Genomic DNA, 21,695 nt, shown 5'->3' with positions numbered 1-21,695 from the left:
TGAGGAGAGTTCTTAGTATTAATTTTGGACTCTCGGTTAAATGCGTTAATTTCAATAGAAAGAAAAACGATTGCAAATCTGGAAGAACATGAATAATTATTCTTATTCGAACATAGTTTTGTTTCGTGTTTTAGAGATTTCAACATTGGTAATCATCATAATTGATAAAAACTTTTAGTCTAAAGAAGGATTTTTAATGTCTAGAACAGATGTCTTAGAGTAGTTGATAAATTTACGCCTTATTAAAAGTGTATAAGTTATATAAATTTTCTTTTTAATAGTAATTTTAATTTAAGCCTCGATAATATGCGTTTCATAGAGCACTTTATTCTTTGGTTTTAGTTCTTTTTTTTAATGTCAGTCTAGAGTAAATCTAGAGTAATTTTAAAGTCTAGAGTAATTATTGGATTTACAATGTCTTGTGCATCGTAAAATGTATGGAAGGACTCTCTTGTCTAAAAAAAACATATTTGGTTTGATTTATATGGCCGAGTAAAAATTTTATTTTATACAAAACCCCAATACAAAATTACGCATCTGCATCTCCTTGAAATAAATACACTTAAAAAGAAATTATGATTTAATATCACATTGATTGACTAAAAATTTTATTCAACTTATATTTTAAACTATTTTAAAATAACTTTTTATACTTGAAAAATTGTTCGGTCGTTTTTAAATAATGAAGTTTTGACAGAAATTAAATATGTGATGACCTTAGTTATTCTGACCGATTTATGTACGTATGGTTTAAATTTTATTTTAATATGTATTACTGTTTTTTGAATCCAATAACGATCTAAAAGAAATGTCACAAGTTATTTGTAATAATAACTCAATCAAACTCACTGTAACTCAGTCAAATAAATAAGTTATGATTTGTTTAAACATATTTTTAATTAAACGAGGACCATTATTTTCTGTATTTAAATTTTCTCTTATCAAAAATAATGCTCGAATTTAAAAAATTTAAATTTCTTCTAAAATTTAGCAAATAAGAAAATTCGCAAATGAATTTTTAATAGAAATATATTTGAATATTAGAAATTTGATATTTTTTGCTAAAGCAACTTATGAGAATCAAACTGCAACAATATTTAATTAATAACTTCACATAAAAATTAAAAATATCTAGAAAAGGTTTCAAACATCGAACTTAACAGCAAAATTATGGATGAAAGAATTTTTTTTTCTTGAAGCGTGAAAACTAATTTGACAAAATGCAGCCTGAAATGANTTTTACATTTTCCAAAATAATTAGTATCCGATGGGTGCGCTGGACATAGGTCGATGAATATTTTTTTCGTTTCGATCAAAATTTTTCGTTTTTGCATCTTCATAACATTGTCAAGTTTTTTAAGTCATCTAGTAAAAACTACGTTCTTCATCCAAGCATTCTTGTTGGCACCCTTTTCTGTATCAATCATGTTGGCAAATTCCGCCCTTTTTTAAAATACACAAGTAAAAAATTAAAAATGAAATAAACGTGAACAAAATCCAAAAACCGACGTATAACCGATTCTGTGCGTCGTATAAACGATATATTTTTACATTAAAATGAATATGAATGATTTGGAACCATACTAAAACGTCGTATAAATGTAAACGTCGTATAAGTGATCGTCGTATAAACGATGCTCCACTGTATATCTGAATATTAGAAATTTGATATTTTTTTTGCTAAAGCAACTTATAAGAATTAAAATGCAACAATATTTAATTAATAACTCCGCATAAAAATTAAAAATATTTGGAAAAGGTTTCAAACATCGAACTTAACAGCAAAAACATGGATGAAAGAATTTTTTTTCCCTTGAAGCGTGAAAACTAAATTGACAAAATGCAGCGTAAAATGACATATTTAAACTTTCATACGTATCCGAAAACGTATCATAATTCCTACATACACTAAAAAAATGTTTGTATGATGTTATGCTGTAAGTACAACAATTAAGAATTTTTTTTAAAAATTGTTTTCTTAAAATATTTAAATTTGTATTAAATGTTTTTATTTCTTATGCTAAAAACTGCCATATAAATAATCTATCTAAGTTTTATCCTAGATGCTATCCCATGCTTCTTTAAAATGCAAAAGCAGTTTTTAATGTTTTTGCCAACTAATAAATTAGTTTAGATATCAATATAGTTAATATGACAAGAAAATTTCTTAGCACTTCTGAATCATAAAAAAATTATTTTGAAATGTTAATGGTACATTTCAGAAACTTAAATGAAAATTTTCATACGCGTTTTTAGAAATGAAAACTTTTCTAAACTTCAAAAGTCAGTGAAACATTTTTGTACATTTTAAATGAAATAAAAATTATATGTTTGTTTACTTCCTGTATTGATTTGTTTTGTGTGTATTTTTAAACCATCTTTCTTTTTTTCAGATAATTTTCGCCAAAAAATTTTTTTGAGATGTGTTTATCTAACTTGGTGCTGCTTCCTACTTAATTCCCAATAGCATAAGTACTAATACATTTTTGTGATAACATTTTAATTAGCCATGAATTTTTTTTAACGAGCACTGCATAATGTTATATTTTTTACTAATTTTATTTAAATAGTTTTATTTATGACAAAATTTATTAAATGCGTGATTCATTAGATTAATTAGTGTTAATTTAATAGTCTATAAATATTTTGCTTGGGGTTTGAAAAAAAAATTAAAACCAACACATTGAATGGAAATTAGAAATGAATGCACTAATATTCAAAATTAGATATTATACTAATCACCAGAGCTATAAGGAACTATTTAGCTAGTTAATATTTTGAATTCAATCATTGAATAAATAAATTAATAAAATTATTAAGCAACAAAATAAAACTCCCGGTTATGTGTCATTTAACATTCTACCTTTAAGGTGCTTATTTTTCTCTTCCTCATTTTGGCTCATTTCTTTTTTATTTATTGTTTATTAAATTCAAATACCAAACACCTAAATTTTAATTTATATAAAAAAAATTTCAAGCATATGTAAAATGAAAGAATAGACCAATTTTTATGTTGCAACATTTATTTAACAGATTAGCATCATATTGCAGTATAGAATTCAGAGGAATCTTTGAATTTACAGAAATGAATTGTGCATAATAACGCATTGTTATTAAATTCTTTGCCAGACAGTTTAACAAAAAATCACACGTGATATTACAACTATTTGTTATATTTTTTTTCCTTGTATGTTATCTGTCATCTTATGCGCAAAAATGAAAACAAATATGTGCTCTTTGATGAATAAATTAAAAACCAGTGCTTATCTTCACTTGACTATTTTAATGAGTTCGTTTTTAATTTTTTACAAAATATATGTTAAGGGAGTCTAGACACATTAAATTATTACAGACATTATTAAATCAAGAATTTTATCAGATACTTCTGTCAAACAGGAGATTGTAAATAGGTACAACATGAAAAAGGATGCAAACAAACAGGTGAATAATCGAATTTTTTATGTATATAATTCAGTTTATCGAATCAAATTAAGTTTATTTTGAATTCAGTTTTGATTTGTTATTTTTCATCGGTAACTAAATAGTTAATATTTCCTTAGACTCACTTATTGCCTGTAACATTAAACGTTAGGCAATTTGGACTTTAATTATTAATATCGGCTTAGTAAATCTATTCTTATGAAACAGACTTTCCTCACAGTGGGCCACTTTCAATTAGTGTTGATTTAATCCAGTCTGTGTAAACTTTTGAAAAATCCTTAATAAAAAAAAAGCAGTTTGTTTGTAATCTAAGTAAAAATAAAAATAATAATGTAAACAGATGCCAAACTATCAATAATGTCAACTTAAAACCTTTATTATTTTAATAAAGAAATATTTTTAATATACATCTCGTATTCTGCAAAATTTTCTCAAATTAGACTATTGTAGTTGATTACATAGGGTAAAAGCAATTTATAGTAAAATAGCGTTTAATATATTCTAATAAATAAATCTAGATGGCACAGACTCCAATGCAAGGCCAAAAATAGAGTTTGAGTAAGTAGATTTTAATTTATTATTGAAATTATAATTTTAATCTTTATTTGACAGTTGCATACTTATTAGAGACCAAAAATGAGTTGTTGTATGCATAAGAGGGGAGCAATGTATCTGATAAAAATGTATGGTATTTGCTCAACAAGGATACAGATTGATAAACATTTACATTTCCTTAAATAGAGTCCCTAAGTAGAGTTGTATCATATGAAATTTTATACTTCAATGTAGGATAACTGGAAGTTTCAAAAAGATAATACATAATATTTGGATTTTTCTAAAATAGTCCTAAATGCACAGCATAATTAAGAAATATACATTACATATTTACAATTTAAAATATTTTTTTTAATAATAAAAACGAGTTTGTTGATAATTTGTTTTCAAAATGTTTTCGCATTTTAGCTGTTATTAAGAAGCTGAGAATTAAGAAAATTAAACAGTTTTTGCATGGATATGAATACAATAACTTAATTCAATGTCGTCATAATTTTCAATTTAATTGCTCATCATTTTATTTCAAAGATATGATTCTAAGATGGATTTTAATGTAGATATGATGAAATGGAACTCATTTTAATTTTGTGGAAATTTAAATTTTTTCACTCAATATTAATTTTTATCTAATAAAATAACAAAAGAATGATAAGTATTATTAAATTAGGTAGATTCTTAGCTGCCTATAATAATAATTTCAAAATATTACAAAGATAAATTTCAAATCTTATTTTGACTCAAAAGTAACTTGCAATACTCAAGTTTATCTTTTAAATTGGATTCAATTTAGTAACATACTATATACGGTAACAACTGTTATTTATTAATACAATTTGAACTTTTTCACAAAACATTTAATTATATGAAGCGAGCCAGACAAATCTCTATTTGAAAAATCTCTATCAAAGATATTTGTGATTTTAAAATTATGTTGAGTAAAAACATACATAAATGTTTTTAAAGCAGAAAAAAATTGAGAAAAAAGCACAAATACAGATAAAACAGCAAATTAGTGGTAAGATATTTTTATTTTCACAAAAGTACAGATATATATTCAAAGCATTAAAAATCAAAATTGGTTATATCAAAATGTAAATGCATAAAATATAAAAATATTTTATTAAAAATTAGAAAAATAGACATAGCAGAAAAGGCTATAATAATTTCTTTGATATTCAATTCGATTAGGATTAGATTCAATTGATAAGAAGTGTATATACACATTATACAATATACACACCTGATAGAAGTATACACATCTTGAAATAGAGTAACATCATCATTAAATAACAAATCCTCATAGTAATTGCATGGTCCTCATAGTAATTACATTTTAATTGAATTACATTTTAATTGAATCTAATCCTAACCAATATCTCAATATGTTATGCTTCTTTGGCTCCTTTTCAACCTTATAAATTAAATATAAGATAAGAAAGGAGCAAAAGAAGCACAGCATTAAAAAATTTCATGCTAATAATTTTTCTTGATTTTAGTCATATCCTGCTTGAAATATACACATTGCGATATGAAAGACCAGTATCATAAATGAATACATTGCTTGAAAATATTTGCCTCCAGAGTAATTACACATAAGTAAGCAATCACGATGTCGATATTTTTGCTTATTAAAAAACTCGTATATTGTTTTGGGACAGCGAAAAAAACTTTTCATTCCTATTTACTGATTCAATAGAGTAACAAACAGCAATAAAAGGGAAAAACATGATTCACAGATTTAAAAATATTTGTTAGCTCAAAGGACATGACTTATTTATTAAATAATATTGCACAATGCAAAATCTTTTAAATAAACACGTTTCTAATAATTATAATGGGAGTTTATTATATAAATAATTTTAACTTAAGTAATTATACGTGAGTAAACAAGAAGATATAATAACAGTCCACATTAAACACTTTTTCGTGATATTCGTCGAGAGTCCATGAATCAAAAGTAATGACATAGTTAGAAAAATAATTTCAATCACTTGTCTAATATAAAACCAGCAATATTCTTTTAAATTAAAAGAGAATATATTTGTTGTTTTGATATTTGCTATTCTCTTTCTTAATAATTGTTTAGTAATTGCTAAAATTAATGATATTTGTTTTAAATGATAGCATATTTATATATCATAATTTTTTTATTACACGGTTAATATCTTTATTGTAAACAAAAAAAAATTCTAAACGATATTCAAGCTATTATCAAAATTGTAATTAGCTCTGCGTGCATTTTGTCTTCAAGCAATTTATTTCAATTGGCTTACTCTATATCTGTAATGAAATTATCATGTTCTAAATCTGCAATGAAATCACATTTACAATGCAATTTTCGATGCATTTGCTTGTTTTATCGATGATGAAGACGATTCATACAATATTTAAGCATTTTTCTACAAATGACCACTGTACTAATCACGCTTTTCCACTCTTAATTTAATACTTTATACCTTTTAATACTTTAATTAAATCAACTACGTAACTTTTGAAAATATTGGATCTAAAAAGTTTTTAAATAACATGTACTGCATTCAAGAAATACTTTATGGAGCAGAAAATGCAGAAATTAAATTTCTTAAAGTAGTGAATAAGCAAATTCTGTAATCCATAATTACCAGTTTCAGTTCCCCTCCCCTTTAATTAAAAATTACTAAATTGGAAAATGTTGCGCAACAAAATAGTAAGTACAAAAATTTAAATAAAAACTTTATGTGGGCCCATTTTATTATCCACAGTACTAAAAAAAATTTAAACATGAAAAAATAAAAGAGCATCAGATGAAATATGAATGATAATAAATAATAGATGATGATACCTAAGGCAAAAATTTATTATAATAAAAAGCAATGGTAAAAGCAAAGTGTTTTATTCAAAGTGCAAATAAATTTTGCCAATTATATGCTTTTAAATAACTCATTGTTTTGCTCATAATAAAAAAGCAAAACAATTTATAATCAAAATGATAATTTTTGCAATATCTTCTTTAAATAATTGTTCGGTTTTGAACAGAATAAGGAACATTACTTTCATAGTAAGTATTTTTGACTTTTATATTGTTTGAATATTTAAGAAATATGATTCATTTATTTACTTACAAGAGGAAAACAAGCTGTATTAAAGAGAATAAACAATAGAATTCCAATCAAATTATTTTTGTACCTCTAATTTTCTTACAGAAATTCAACAATATAATTAGTTAAACATTGAAGAGAACAAAACATTAAACATTTAACTTTTTTGGATTGCTTTCACTGAATAAGTTGAATGAAAGCAATAACTAGTCACATTATTATTGTAACATTGTTGCATAATTTCGGAAAATTATTTTTTTTATAAAGAAATTCCTTGTATGTGAAATGTTCCATTAGAAAAATTTCTAAACTAGATTATCAGTTATTACTAACCAAAAAGTTATAAATAATCCATGAAACATTATAATAAATTATGTTAAAGTTTATAAATGTATGCTAAACATTTATCACACACATTATATTTCTGTTACTCATAATGTTAGACTGTAATGTTAATTAGAATAAATATATTCTGCGCAGATATAAACTATGAAAAAAAAATAACATTTCACAGTCAACAGGTAAGGATATATAAAGCATGAAAAACAATGATAATATAAAAAGATTATTATAAATCTCCTCTCAATTTTTCAAAACGTGCTGAGTCTTATTCTTTTTTTTCATGTAGTATGATTTTTTAATGATTAAGACATAAAATCAGTCACAAATATTTATACCATTAGTTAAAATATGTAATTTTATTTCCTGAAATCTACAGTTTTTTAATAATTTAAAGTACTATCAAAATTATTACATTTTGAATTTAAAATTAATAAAAAAGAAACTTATTGACACTTTAGATTCTACTTAGTCTATAGCAGCAAAATAACTTGGATCCTCATTGGATCATTATTCATTAATCTTGACTTGAGCAAATTATGAGCCAGGGGCCGAAAATTTTTGGTAGGATAACGACGAACAAAAAACCACACAAATACAAGAATATAGGTAACTTGGCATTGAACTAGACTCCATTATTTTTCAAACAATAAATTATATGAAGCTAATACTTTTTTTAATGTTAAAACAAAAAATTTGCTTTACTTATTTGAAGCAAAAATTTAAAAAAATTGTTTGGAATATAACAAAGGTATAAATAACGTTTGGAACCTGATGGCAAATTTCACTTACCTTTACACGAAAATTTTAACTGATTTTAAGTACATTTAGTGTAATGAAAAAAAATATATGTGCTGATTTTCTTTTTTTAAATTTATTACAAATGTTTCTGTATATGTAATCATCCAAATGTAATCATATTCCAAATGTAATCATCTCTTTAGGACCTTAGAAATGTTAAACACTTACAACAAACTTCGCTTCATCAATGCATTACATCATCAATGCATTTGCAATTTGTTTTTATTTGTATATTATGTTTTTGTGAATAATTTCATACATAAAAATACATACATTTCTTTAATATATTTAGAAAATAAGTCATGATACATATATAAACTCACATTAACTTTGTACCGATAATAAAAAAGATTGAAACTTGTTATAAATCTTGATTTATTCTTTTTATTACTTAAACATACTTTGCCATTCAATACTTTGGAAAGTAATATCATTATTGTATAAAAGAATAAAAAACTTATTTTAAAGGGAAAAAAAATTTCGTCATACAATACAATACTGAAATTAAAAAAAAATTGCATTGGAAAACAATTTTTTATAATAAAATAGAAATAAATTTAACTTATATAAAAAACAATGAAAAATTTTAAAATAATAAGAATAAAGGAAATTGAATGGTATAATAATGCCGGTTATATTTTGCCAATTAAATGCTATTTTAATTTGGATTTTTCAATTTTTTAGATAACAAGGTACTGGAGGTGGCATTACAGTTAAATTACAAAAAGTCTAACTAGAAAGAAACTTAAATAGATCTGGGTCTGTACTGAAAAGCTGTGCAAATTTGCGTAGTTTTAAATTTCAAAACTGTATATCGGTACATTTCTATATTGTTAATTGTATATAAAGTAAAATGCACAATAATTTTATAAACAGAATGAATCCGTTGATAATGAAGTCGGATAAAAGATAGCTTAAAATTTTACACTTAACAAATTGCATATTTTTAGATATTTGTCTATATGCAATTTCATCAAAACATAACACGATGAATGAAAACTACATTTTGATAAGAGTATAAAATGACAAAATGAAAAAGTATTTGCTAGATAATTCTACTTAAAGCTAGATTTTTTCTAAAAAACAAATTAAAAATTATTTCTAAATCACTTGATATGTTAATGTAATAAAATTAAAACTATCTTAAATATGTAACTGTGCAGTTGTATAAGAAGAAGGAGGTTTAGATACGTGAAACAAGTTTGAACTGAAAATAAATAATTGTGCCGTTTTGCATTATAAAGACATTTCATGCATTAATAGCAAAACAAATACAAAATCTCTAAACGGGACTTTCATTTTTCAAACCCTTGTTGCACCCTTGTATTCTTTACTCCTTTTTATTCTTTTTTTTGCTTGTTTTTGAATAATAAAACCTCTGATATTACTTTATTGAGCATGTAACGAGTTTGTAGTTAGAGCGTTTTTAGTCATTTTTGATTCTGTCATAGATATTATATCAAGATTATTCTGAAGAATAAATTACGCAAAGGTAAATAGAGAAAAATTGCAATGATAACGAATAAGATGTTTTATTGGCTTATGAGTGAGAGTGAGAGATAAAATTGTTAAATATAGCTAAATATTCATAAAGGTTTAAATTATAGTGTAAATCATATATCGCAACTCATGTCAAACATTTGTGGATATTAAAACTATGATTTCATAAATTGGACCTAAGTTGGATATTTTTTTAATTCAATTTTGATCTTAATAATATTTTGTTACAATTATTAATACAACTTATCACTGGAAGCATCAATTCATTTATCTATTTGGAATTTTTCAATATGCCATAAATGAATTGAAACAATTTGCGATATTTCATGGCAAAAATTAAATATTACTTATTTAATAAATGTGTACAAAATCATTGGCTTTTTTTTGGATTATCTTTCCTGATTCGACTATTTAGTCTTTGAAATTGAGTATTAGAACTTTAAATAATTATTGTTGAAAAATAAAATGAACCAGAAATTAGAAAAGTCTTCATTAAAGCTTAGAATATGTATTGAAATAATATGAAGTAAAAATATATGCAAACCGGTACGAAAATATAGATTTAAAATATGGAATTATTTAAGGCAATCAATTATTTACAATCAGTGGTGTATATTGTTCCAGTTGATACAGTGGAATTAGGTTATCAAAGAACAAGAAATGGATGTTAAGATGATAACAGCATCTGTTTTTATTTATTTTAAATATCCTATTTACAAGGCATTTGAAAACTTATTAAGTCTATACAATGCCCTTACGCAGGAAAATGAAGCATTTACGTAATAGTTTTATTATTTGTTAATGACCTTGTTAATATCCAAAAATGTTACTGATTAATATTTTCTTTATTATCTATTTGCAGTTGTATATAGCCAATACTAGAACTTTCATGGATTTTATTTTTAGTTTCTAAAATAATGTTATGCAAATATTGTAATCTTGGGGTTATGATTTTAGGAGATACTGCTTATTGAAATAACTTTTGATCAGATGATTACTAACCTCCATTTTGTTCAAATCTTTCAGATTGTTTTGATGATTAAAAAAATAAATTTTAAGTATTTATAGTTAAAAATTTAGGAATTGAAAGTCGAATAGGAAATTTATGCTTTTTTGATTTCAACTACAGCTTTGTTGATAATTTCAAAAAGGGAGCAAAGAAGATAAAAAAAGAATGTTAAATATAATAATAATAATAACAGCACTGAAGATAGAAAATTTGAGTCGAAACATTTCTTCAAATTCTACAGAAATTTTAAGCCTTTTAAAAGTAAATTAAGGAAAAATTTCTATTAACAACTAATTTTACCTGATTTAGTCTGAAACACATAAAATATTTCAATTTATTGCTAGTTTGGTGAGCATTCATGCTCTCTGATAGATATTAGATGCCATGAAATATTTGAGTTGTTTTTCATATTTTAACTCCAATTTTTATTGAATTTTAAAAAAAAATTATCAGATAATTCAAAATACCCATTTTTGTTTTGTTTCACATTTAATAGGATTGTTTTATATGTTGCACAAAATATGATAATATAATTTGATTAATATTTTTCTATATTAATCAAAATATTATTAATTATGAATATTATTGATTATAATATTATTAAATATGAATATTATTGATTATAATATTATTAATGATCATATATTTTGATTAATACTTTCTGAAAACACCAAATATGTTGCAGGCTAAATCGCTGAAAGTTGACAAATAATAAAAAATACTCCATTGAGCATTTAAATTCCTGTCAAAACATTTACTAGTATAGTACAACAGAAGATTGTAAACTTTTCAGATTCTATTTTTTCTGCGCTAACAATGGATTTTCAAATTTAATTTTTGTAGATTTATAGGTTTTTTTCGATTTTTTTTGTTTCATTGTATTCCTATTGCAGAAACTTAAGAGAAGGAAATTCTTCTTGAATTTTTCCTTTGAATTCCTTGTAATTTATTTGAATTACAATACTTCGTCTTCAATTTATCAAGGTAATAATAAAACTTGTACCACATTGTTGCAGAATAAAATAGATCTACTTTCTCACTGCAATTTAAGAGCTGAAAAGAAAATGCTAAGCTAATTTTTAAATTATCCAAATTTTAAATACAAAAATATGGAAGGGGAAACTATATTTATACAGCTCTATTTTTTCTGCCAAGTCTTCAAATAAGACGATTCTTAAAGACTGAGAAATGTTTTGTAAGTGCCTCATTTCTTATTTCTCAAAAGCTGATATTTCTTAATTCACTGAAATGTTCCTTAACCTTATTCACTCTGATTTTTCAACTGTAGGATCCCATTATGTATTAAACTAGTGCTTTGAGTATTTAAATATATGTATTGACTTAGATATTATCTATATAAATTTAGTTTTCAATTTTGAAAAAAGAAAATTTTGTTTAGTTTCTAGAGAAAAAATAATCATTTAAAATTGTTCATATATTCCTGTGGTATTTAAAATAAAGTGCTTAATAATTTAAAAATTCAACTAAGAATTATGGTTTCCCTCCCTTTTCTAGAAACAAATACATATTTATATTTGAAATTTATCAATAGCATATATATACATACATATCAAGAAAATATTTATAAAATGCATATCATAACTTTTATTTCTTATAAAAAAGGCTTACGTTCACTTTTTGCTCTAAATATCGATTCTGATTATCACCTGAAAAAAACAAAAACAGAAAATGAGCTAAAATGTTTTTTAAGTTACTTAAAATTTATCATTTTTAACAAATAGCACAACTATATAAATTCAAAATTAAATAGTGTAAACTTGAAACTAAAATTTTAAATAGTAATATGAGTGTTATTAAAAACTATAAACTTCGTTTCATAGTTTCGATATTTTAAGATTAGAAATGAAAAAGAAATCAGCCAAGAATACGATTTGAAACAATGAACCTCACATTGGTTGCGTTTGGATTAAGCAGCAAATCCGAATACAACACCAATAATTTCCACTAATAATATGCCACTAATGAAATATTCAGGTGAAAAAATGTTCAATCGGTATTTTTAGATAGATATTTTATTTTCTTATTACACGAAAAAATATGTATGGTTACTTTACATAGATAAAAATGATGAATGTAAAATATTATAAGCAAATTGTTAAGTTGTTTTGCATTTTAAGTAATAAATGATTTGCTAAAAATATAAAGATAGTTACACAAAAATATAAATATAATATTATGCAATAATATAACTTTTATAATATTTCTTAAGTAGTTGTCTAGAAATACAGAGAAAGTCATTACATTTGTAAAAACAAACAAAAAAAAATATTTACACTTGATGGTAAATATGTATAAATGTGATAAATATTTTATTATAATTTTGAAACGAAAGAAGTAAATACACATTAATAAAAATAAAGTATGCTATTAATTGTTAAAACTTTATAATATTTATTAAGTTATTGCCTACAAATACATGGACAGTCAGTGGCATTTGCACAAACAAACAGAAGAAAAATCTTTACACTTGATAATAAATAAAAAATATAATATTTATGATATGTGATAAATATTTTCTTAAAATGTTTATAAAAATTTAAAAAATAAACTTAAAGAGATATCTAAATTTTTCTATAATAAGTACACATTAATGTAAGTAAAATTCAAAACTATCTCTAGTAATTTTATAATATTTTTTAAGTAATTACTGAGGAATACAGGAAAAGTCATTACATTTGCATAAAAGAAAAAAAAATTCCTTACACTCGTCAACTGCATAATTTTATTGAACTTGTCAAGATTTTTGAGAATGAAAAAAAAGGAAAGAAAGCTTTACTCTTTATAACAAGAAAAAATATTTAATCTTAACACTCATTCCAGATGGCACTGTAAGGTTGATTTTAATGTAGCAGCAACCTGTATCTTACTTCAGCAAGGCTTATACATGAATAGAAAATAAACGATACAAGCTTGACTCAATGTTAAATTTAAATATACTAATTTATGCGCAATTTGCTTGTTTGCATTAAGCTTGCATGAACAGCCCTTTGATATCAAGATTGAATCTAAAATTATGACACATCATCCCTAAAAAATGTTGCGTTGGAGAACCTTAACTTATAAAGGAAAAAAAAAATTCGAAAANGCCCTCAATCAATAAATACTTACGTTTTTATTTACACATCCTGTACATATCTTGTTTTTTTGCGAAGTTTACACCTCGAAAAAAGAGTTTATACACTTTTCTAATTAAATTAATAAACCAGGAATTTTAAAAACTAATGTATCAAAAAACATTAATTTTCTCAATTGTTGTGTTTTGGACTTAACCGCATTATCTTCTGAGCGACTCAATTATTAACCAGTCATCCTTATCGTGTGAATCAAAAGAACAGCAAATACAACGTTTGCCGTAAGGTTGGGGACTGTCTGGGATAGCTATATTGATATATTTTTCCAGTATTTAAGCCCAAGTATTTGTTTTGAGCTTTATAATCATTAAAAACTGACGAACATATAAATTTTTTAAAGTACGAGTTGGATTTCTCGACCTAAAACCGAAGAGAACCCAGCATAAAATAAAGTTTTTACGATTTTACAAACCCTACTTTTTGTTGCTCCATATAAAATCGTATGAATTTGGCGATATTGTCGATGAAATATTCAGGCTTGGCGACAAGTGATACTCCGTTTTAAACACGGCAACCTCCTGATAGAAACTGTCATAAATTATGATAGGGAGAGATGGGATGAGGTGAAGAGGAGGAGAGGATGTAGAATGCATTAGGCTTGCTGTAAAAAGAAAATGATCTAATTTACCTCCTCTTTTTCACGTCGCCTCTTCCCTATTTACATTTTTGTTTCACCTTTATATCTCACATTTTCTTAAAAAAGAATGTCTCTTACAATGTGTTCATAATTTGACTGACTTTTTTTATAGCAAAATCAGGTAAGACTTGTTAGTACTACAGGGATGTTACATTAATTTCTGTCGGTCACAAAACACATTTTATCTCTCAGTTTTTATGACGGAAATTGAACGCAAATGGTTTTGAAAAACGCTTCAAGATTATTACAATTATATTTCTGAATTAAATTGCTTCGATAAACTAAAAAAAAAATTTAAAAAAACAATGAAATTAAAAAAAAAATTTTTCAACTTACCAAAAATTTCAAGGTATAAAATAATTTATTGTTCATTATCAAAAATTTAAAATGCCTGTAAAAATTTATGTCTAATTCTAATAACCAAATCATTATATTTCCCTTCAATATTATTAGATATTTCTAAAATAACAATAAATAAATTCTCGATAAACACCAGATTTAACTTTAATTTTCATTTAATATCTATTTAAAACAGATCTATTAATTTGAGGAGAATTAACTGAATTAGCCCAATAAAACTGATATTTTTTAAGTTGATGCATTTACGGGATGCAGTGAAAATTAAAAGTTTTCAAAATAATGTTAGCAAACACAAGTAAAACTAGATAAGTGATAGATAAGTAAAAATAATACAAATAAAAATAGAGTCAATCCTTTACACTAACTATATACCGCGAATATTATTATTATTACATAGTCTGTGTAGTTTCATAGTCAATTAAATTAATTTGTTACTATATTGCAACAATTTGATTATATTATCAATAAAACTGTGCAGGTTATTTATTCATGTATCAATCAGCTTTTATTTCATCTTTTTTTTTATTGATCAGATTAAAAATAAATAAAAAATATTATAAATAAATGTTTTTCCTTCTTTTTTTTTTATAAAAAAAGGAAACAGAAAAAAACAGAGGGGTGAAAAAATTTCTTTTCGAATATAGAAGTGGAATTTTTGACAAAGGATGAAAAAACTCTTCTATTAGTGTATATATACAGAGATATTTTTCAGGCATTTTTATGGAGAATAAATTTAAGAAACAGGTAAGTAATACATATAATGGTGTTAAGAAACACATAATGATAACAATAATTTATTACGCATTGAATCCATTAAAACTGTACACTTTTAATTATAAATATATGATTTACATTTTTTAAATCTTTTGGCTAAGAATTTTATAATTTATTATAGAAGCTTGAAATTTAAAAATTATAAACAATAAAACCTCACGAAATTAAGAAACACACAAAAACTATATTTGAATACTTTAAATATTAAGGAGTAATATTAAATTAAAAAAAAAATAGTAAAATGAAATGAAAACCTCAACAGTAAATAGCTTTAAAAATTTTCATATGAAGTTTTGAAGAGTTCTTGATTGAAATTTTAGGGAACTAATATCTTATTTATATGATAAATATGTTGAACGAATCGTTCAACATATTTATCATATAACGTTCATAATTTATCATAAACGTTCATTTTGACGAATTTATTTATAAGGAAAAAATAACAAAATAAATTATATTTGACTAATTAATTTCACACGGATGCTATAAAAGCTTTGACATGATACACCTTCCCATTGACGAAAAAAATATCAGAAGTATCCTAGTTCTAATTAACATCACTAAATTCAAAGAGAATCCTAATCTCAAAATCTTAACTCATTACTTAATCAGGTTCGTAACACTCTATCAGTGTATATAAACAATGGATAATAAAATATTCAAATAGTTATAATCCAAGAATAATCATCAGTGAAATTAAGTAGCTATGAAATTAAAGTATGTATCACATTTAATTACATATTTAGGTTGAGAATTATTTTAATGCTGAGAGAATTTTCAATAACTTAGTTTTTACAATACATAATATTCATAAATGCATAGAATAAAGAAGCTACAATTTTGTATTTAAATAAAAAAAAAATATTAATTAAAAAATCTTTTTTTTTCTGCGTTTTGAAAATTTCTGAAAATGTTAATATTAAAATTTATCTACATTAAGTTCAATTAAGATTCAAAAGACAATAACATCAATTAAAGATAATTTTAATTTATATTGCATAAAATTGTTTAAGATTTTTTCCATCTAAATATGTAGGTCAATATTTACTAGTTTTTGAAATTATTCAAAATATATATGCATGAGTTTATTTTCGTTGATTTATGATATACATCATGCAAAACATTTATTTAATTCAAAATACTTTTTACAGCTCCTTTTGAGATTTTCTTAAAGATATTTTCACCAAAAAATATATACGATTTTCTCTTGTGTGAAAGTAGAAGTCAGTTTTAAAGAACATCAGACATAACCACTATTGAACAAGAAATATTCTTGTATATTTACAATTGATATTAAGAATCTTTTCGATACATTTTCACCCAAAAATATATACTATTTTCCCACGGATAAGAGAAGAAAAGAAAAAGATTCAAACGGGAAGTCTATCTTTTTCTCCAGACTCGCTGTTCAAAATTGAAAGCCGCGAATTGAACCTAGAATTGCAATTCCTAGCCACCCCCTCTCCCACAATATTAGATGAGGACTTTTAAACTAGAACCTGATAAAAAGAATCAGGGGGAAGGGGAGTTTCATTTGGAATCCAAATCTCATCTTTTTCTGCAAAAAGAAATACAGTAAAAGGCTAGAATATATGCACGACTTTTCTCAGATTACGTGGTCTTCCTGTTGCCTAGCAACTTGAACGTGCTTTCCTTGGTAACGGTTTCTAAGTTCACTTTGACAGCAGCACGTGCGATGGCTTTGGAATAGATAAGTTACCCTCAGGTGGGATTAGAACTCCCTAAGGAGATGGGGGTATAGGAGAAGGGGTTTATCCCGGATTCGGGAACAGTACGCATTTTGCAGACATTAGTCCGAAACAAATTGCTAGGCTGATTTAGACTATTTTCTGCAAGCAAAAATGAGAATTTATCGAATAAAATATAAATAGATATCGCATAAAAAAATGGGACTTATGACTTGCAAATATATGTAGTACGAATTAATAGTTTATAGATTCGGTAGTATGATAGAAGTTTCTTTTCTGTAGTTTTCATGCCTTTAAGACCATGATATATATACTTTTATATTTATACAATGAATAAAAAACTTTTAATATTATTACTAGACAGATTAATGCCAAAAATGAGAATAAATTTACAAGGTTTGAATTTTCCTAATTTTTATGATTATTTTCGAATATTATTTAATAATTATGTTCGAACTAACAGATTAAATCTTCTATTTTAAGAAAGCACTTTCACCTACTCTATTGTAGAATTCCTATTAAACTGCGAATAAAAATAATAAATAAATAAAAAGATTATCGAATTCATTNAGAAGAAAGGGGTATGTTCGAACTAACAGATTAAATCTTCTATTTTAAGAAACCACTTTCACTTACTCTATTGTAGAATTCCTATTAAACTGCGAATAAAAATAATAAATAAATAAAAAGATTATCGAATTCATTTCTTAATCTGGAAAATTAAAATAGTTTCGAAATTAATGCCACGTTTAATTTGTTTGAAATGAGAGAGAATAAAAAGATCATTGTTTTCTGTTCTCTTCTAAAAAGACGATAACAAACCACTCTCCATTTCCATTTATTTTTCCAAAAAAAGAGTTTACTTCAAAATAAAAAAAAAATAAAAAATAAAAAAAGACGAAATAAAGCATAATTTAATGGTTGAAAGAATATTTCACATCAGAAGTTTTAAGTTAGGATACTAATAAGTCAAATATCAGGGTTAAAACTTTGACTATGGATACACCTAGAAATATTTTATAAAAACTTATAAACTTTCAAGGTACAATTTTTTAAATTTTAAAATTAATTAAAGATTTTGCTTCAAGGTTATTATGGACAAATTTATATTACAATGATCAGCAAAATTTAGAAATATTAGATGGAACTAAATGAAGTGCCAATTTATTAATAATTTTGCACATACAGTGTTTAGTTTTAGATCAGATTCAAGTTATCTCAAGTCAGACAGCATTACATTTACCGAAAAATTTCTAAATAGATGATGAACAATCATGACCAAGACTATGGCATGAACATTTATAAATTTTCAATAAAAAGTTTTTTTCAATATCATTCTGGCCGAAGTAATAGCAAAATTTAAAATAAATTTAAAGCAGTAACACTGTAAAAAATTTCGGATCAAATTAAGACACTTTGTGTCTTAATTTGATCCGTAAAATGCATTTTTGCCGTAAGACTTTGAACCGTAATTTTTACAGTAATATTTATTTAATAAGAGTGATTCAGTGATTTTACGGTAATTATTACTGCAAAAATTACTGTATATCAGATTTTTTTTAGTATCTTGTTCCGGTAAGAATAGATTTTACTATTAAAAAAAAATACCGGCACCCTGAGTACTGATATCTTTTATCGTAATTTGCTCTGGAATTCTTTACGGTGTAGTGGTCACTAGATGAAACGCTCAGATGAAATTTTTTTTCGCAGTTACAGAAAGGATCTCAAATTCAATTTTAAGAAAATACTCTCACGTATGCCATTCAAGATACCAGCATTAATCTTCAGCATCATTGTAACTACTTCATCAATTCCAGCATCAGTGTAACAACACATCAGATAATATCACACTTATCTGTAAATTTAGAGGACAATCGATGGTAAAGTACCAGAACCAAAGTATGAACATTTTCACACTTACTTATTTTAATCGGAGTTTTGTTTTAAGTAAGTTCATGCGAGTTTAATACCAAAATCTCTCACGTATGCCATTAAAGATTCCAGCATTAATCTTCAGCATCAGCGTAACTACTTCATCAATTCCAGTACAGTGTAACTGCACATCAGATAATATCACACTTATCAGTAAATTTAGAAGACAATCGATGGTAAAGTACCAGAACCAAAGTATGAACATTTTCACACTTACTTATTTTAATCAAAGTTTTGTTTTAAGTAAGTTCATGCGAGGTTAATACCAAAATCTCTCACGTATGCCATTAAAGATTCCAGCATTAATCTTCAGCATCATTGTAACAACTTCATCAAATCCAGCATCAGTGTAACTACACATCAAATAATATCACACTTATCAGTAAATTCAGGGGACAATCGTAAAGTACCAGAACCAAAGTATGAACATTTTCACACTTACTTATTTTAATCGAAGTTGTGTTTTAAGTAAGTTCATGCGAGGTTAATACCAAAATAATGAATAAATTAAAAAGAGTAAGATGTTTCTAGGTTTAACTCTAAGATATAATTATTTTCGCAGTTACAGAACGGATCTTCAGTTCAATTTTACTTTAAATATATTCACTTATACCGTGAAATAATTCAGTATTAACTATTAAAAAAACAAAAAAAAAATATCGATTTTATATCTTAATCCGACAAATCAAAAACATTTCAAAATTAATCCCACATTTAATTCATTCGAAATGACAGAAAATAAAAAAGAAATCATCGTCTGTTATCTGTTAAAAAGAAGATACCAAACCGCGATTTTTACACTCTCTATTTCCACCTAATCGTTGAAATGGAGTGGAAAAGAAAACAGAAATTACTGAGCGAAGAAAACTTCTTATCTCAAACTGCCATTAAATATCGAAATACGAAGGGCGGCTCCCAGACAAACGAAAAGGGATTAAACTTCTAAGACGTGAGGGGGTTGAAAGTAAGGGAGGGGGATGCCATATTTCAAAGAGAACAGCTTAGACCTTCAAATTATGAGCTCGATAATATCCCAACTCCAAATCCAGGGTGGTGAAGAGGTGGTGGGGAAAAGGGGGTGGTATAAAGAAGAAAGGGGTGTTGGGGGTAAGAAAAGACTGGAGGAGGAATAATTCGTTTCATTCTCTTACATCACATAAGAGGGGGGAGTTTGGAAGAGTAGAATTTTGGGGAAGTGGCGATTTTTGTTATTTTGGAAGACTCATTTTGTTCGAATTATATTTTAGAAAATTTTTATTTTTACATTTTCGAGATAATGTTGATAAATGGTAATATTTGCATGTTGATAAATTTTAAAAGACGAACTTTCAAAATCTCCAAAGGTATAAAAAGAGTAGCTAATAAGTTTTTTTTTTTCGCCTTTAAATATAATAATGGAAGTTTTTTTATTCTTTTTTTTTTCACGAAACATTTGTTTAAAATGTTTCAAAATTCTGTTTTCCTTTTTTTTTTTTAACTTATGTAATCATTTTATGACCTTTATAATCTACATTCTACGTCTGAGAAAAAATAATACGGTTTGTAGCCATGGTGATTTAATCACAATCGTCATTAAATATGTCTTTATAAACATCGCGTTACAATGGTAACCATAACTCTGAATGATTTGTAATGTAGCCTAAGAATAAAGGATTAAAAGAAAAGTAGTTAATCAATAAATTAGTAAATCAAATAATTAGTGACACGACCTCCTATTAAATAAACGAAACAATGGATCAGTGAGTAGACAAATCAGTAAATGGCTAAATCAGCCGTTTTGTGTATATATATAAAAAGCATTCTTCAAAAATATTTTTAGAAAATCTAACATACTTACCGTATTATTTTTCTTGTTTTTCACAAAACATATGCTAAAAAAGTTATAAATTTCAGAAAATTATTGTTTTATTTTTATTTTCCTCTTATTTTTGAGAATATCTAAAATAGTCTGGGAAAAGATGTAATGAACATTACCTAACAAAAATAACAACCGTCATTTAATATTTTATTAAGAACCAAGTCGCTATGGTAAGTTTTTCAATGAATTATCCAATTACTAAAAGAAAGAAAAGAAAGAGTATAGTTAAGAAAAGTATCATGAAAGAAATTTTTATATGTTTACAAATCTGTGTCAGCGTGGAAAAAGATGGTACGAATTTTAATGAACGCCACTTAATTACGATCGTTTTTTTAATATTTTAATGAATATCATGCCGCTTGGTAATCTCCACTATAAATAATTCTTGATAAAGCTTTTTAATAAATGGAGTAAAAAAAGAAGTAAAAAGAAATGCATCTACAAAATAATTAAAAATTCAGCAAATCCCTGACTTGATGCATCACTGTTTGACGCAGATACGACACCGGTGTCCTTTTTATAAATATTTTTTTACGACGCTCTTATTATTA

General features: G+C 25.3%; 1 long non-coding RNA gene across 2 annotated transcripts in view; it reads right to left on the bottom strand.

Moving 5' to 3' along the window:
• Positions 1 to 21,695, bottom strand: part of LOC107450672 (uncharacterized) — a 180,631-nt gene that overhangs the window by 83,313 nt on the left and 75,623 nt on the right. For both annotated transcript variants that reach the window (XR_006225030.2, XR_011637388.1), the window contains exon 2: positions 12,352 to 12,389. This is a non-coding gene — a long non-coding RNA (uncharacterized lncRNA). The remainder of the gene's footprint in view (positions 1 to 12,351; positions 12,390 to 21,695) is intronic.

The sequence above is a fragment of the Parasteatoda tepidariorum genome, chromosome 8 (genome assembly GCF_043381705.1).
Source record: "Parasteatoda tepidariorum isolate YZ-2023 chromosome 8, CAS_Ptep_4.0, whole genome shotgun sequence".
In the NCBI taxonomy this organism is placed as follows: Eukaryota; Metazoa; Arthropoda; class Arachnida; order Araneae; family Theridiidae; genus Parasteatoda; species Parasteatoda tepidariorum.
The sequence above is the reverse complement of the archived record's forward strand: the minus strand, read 5'-3'. Positions and strand labels throughout refer to the sequence as shown.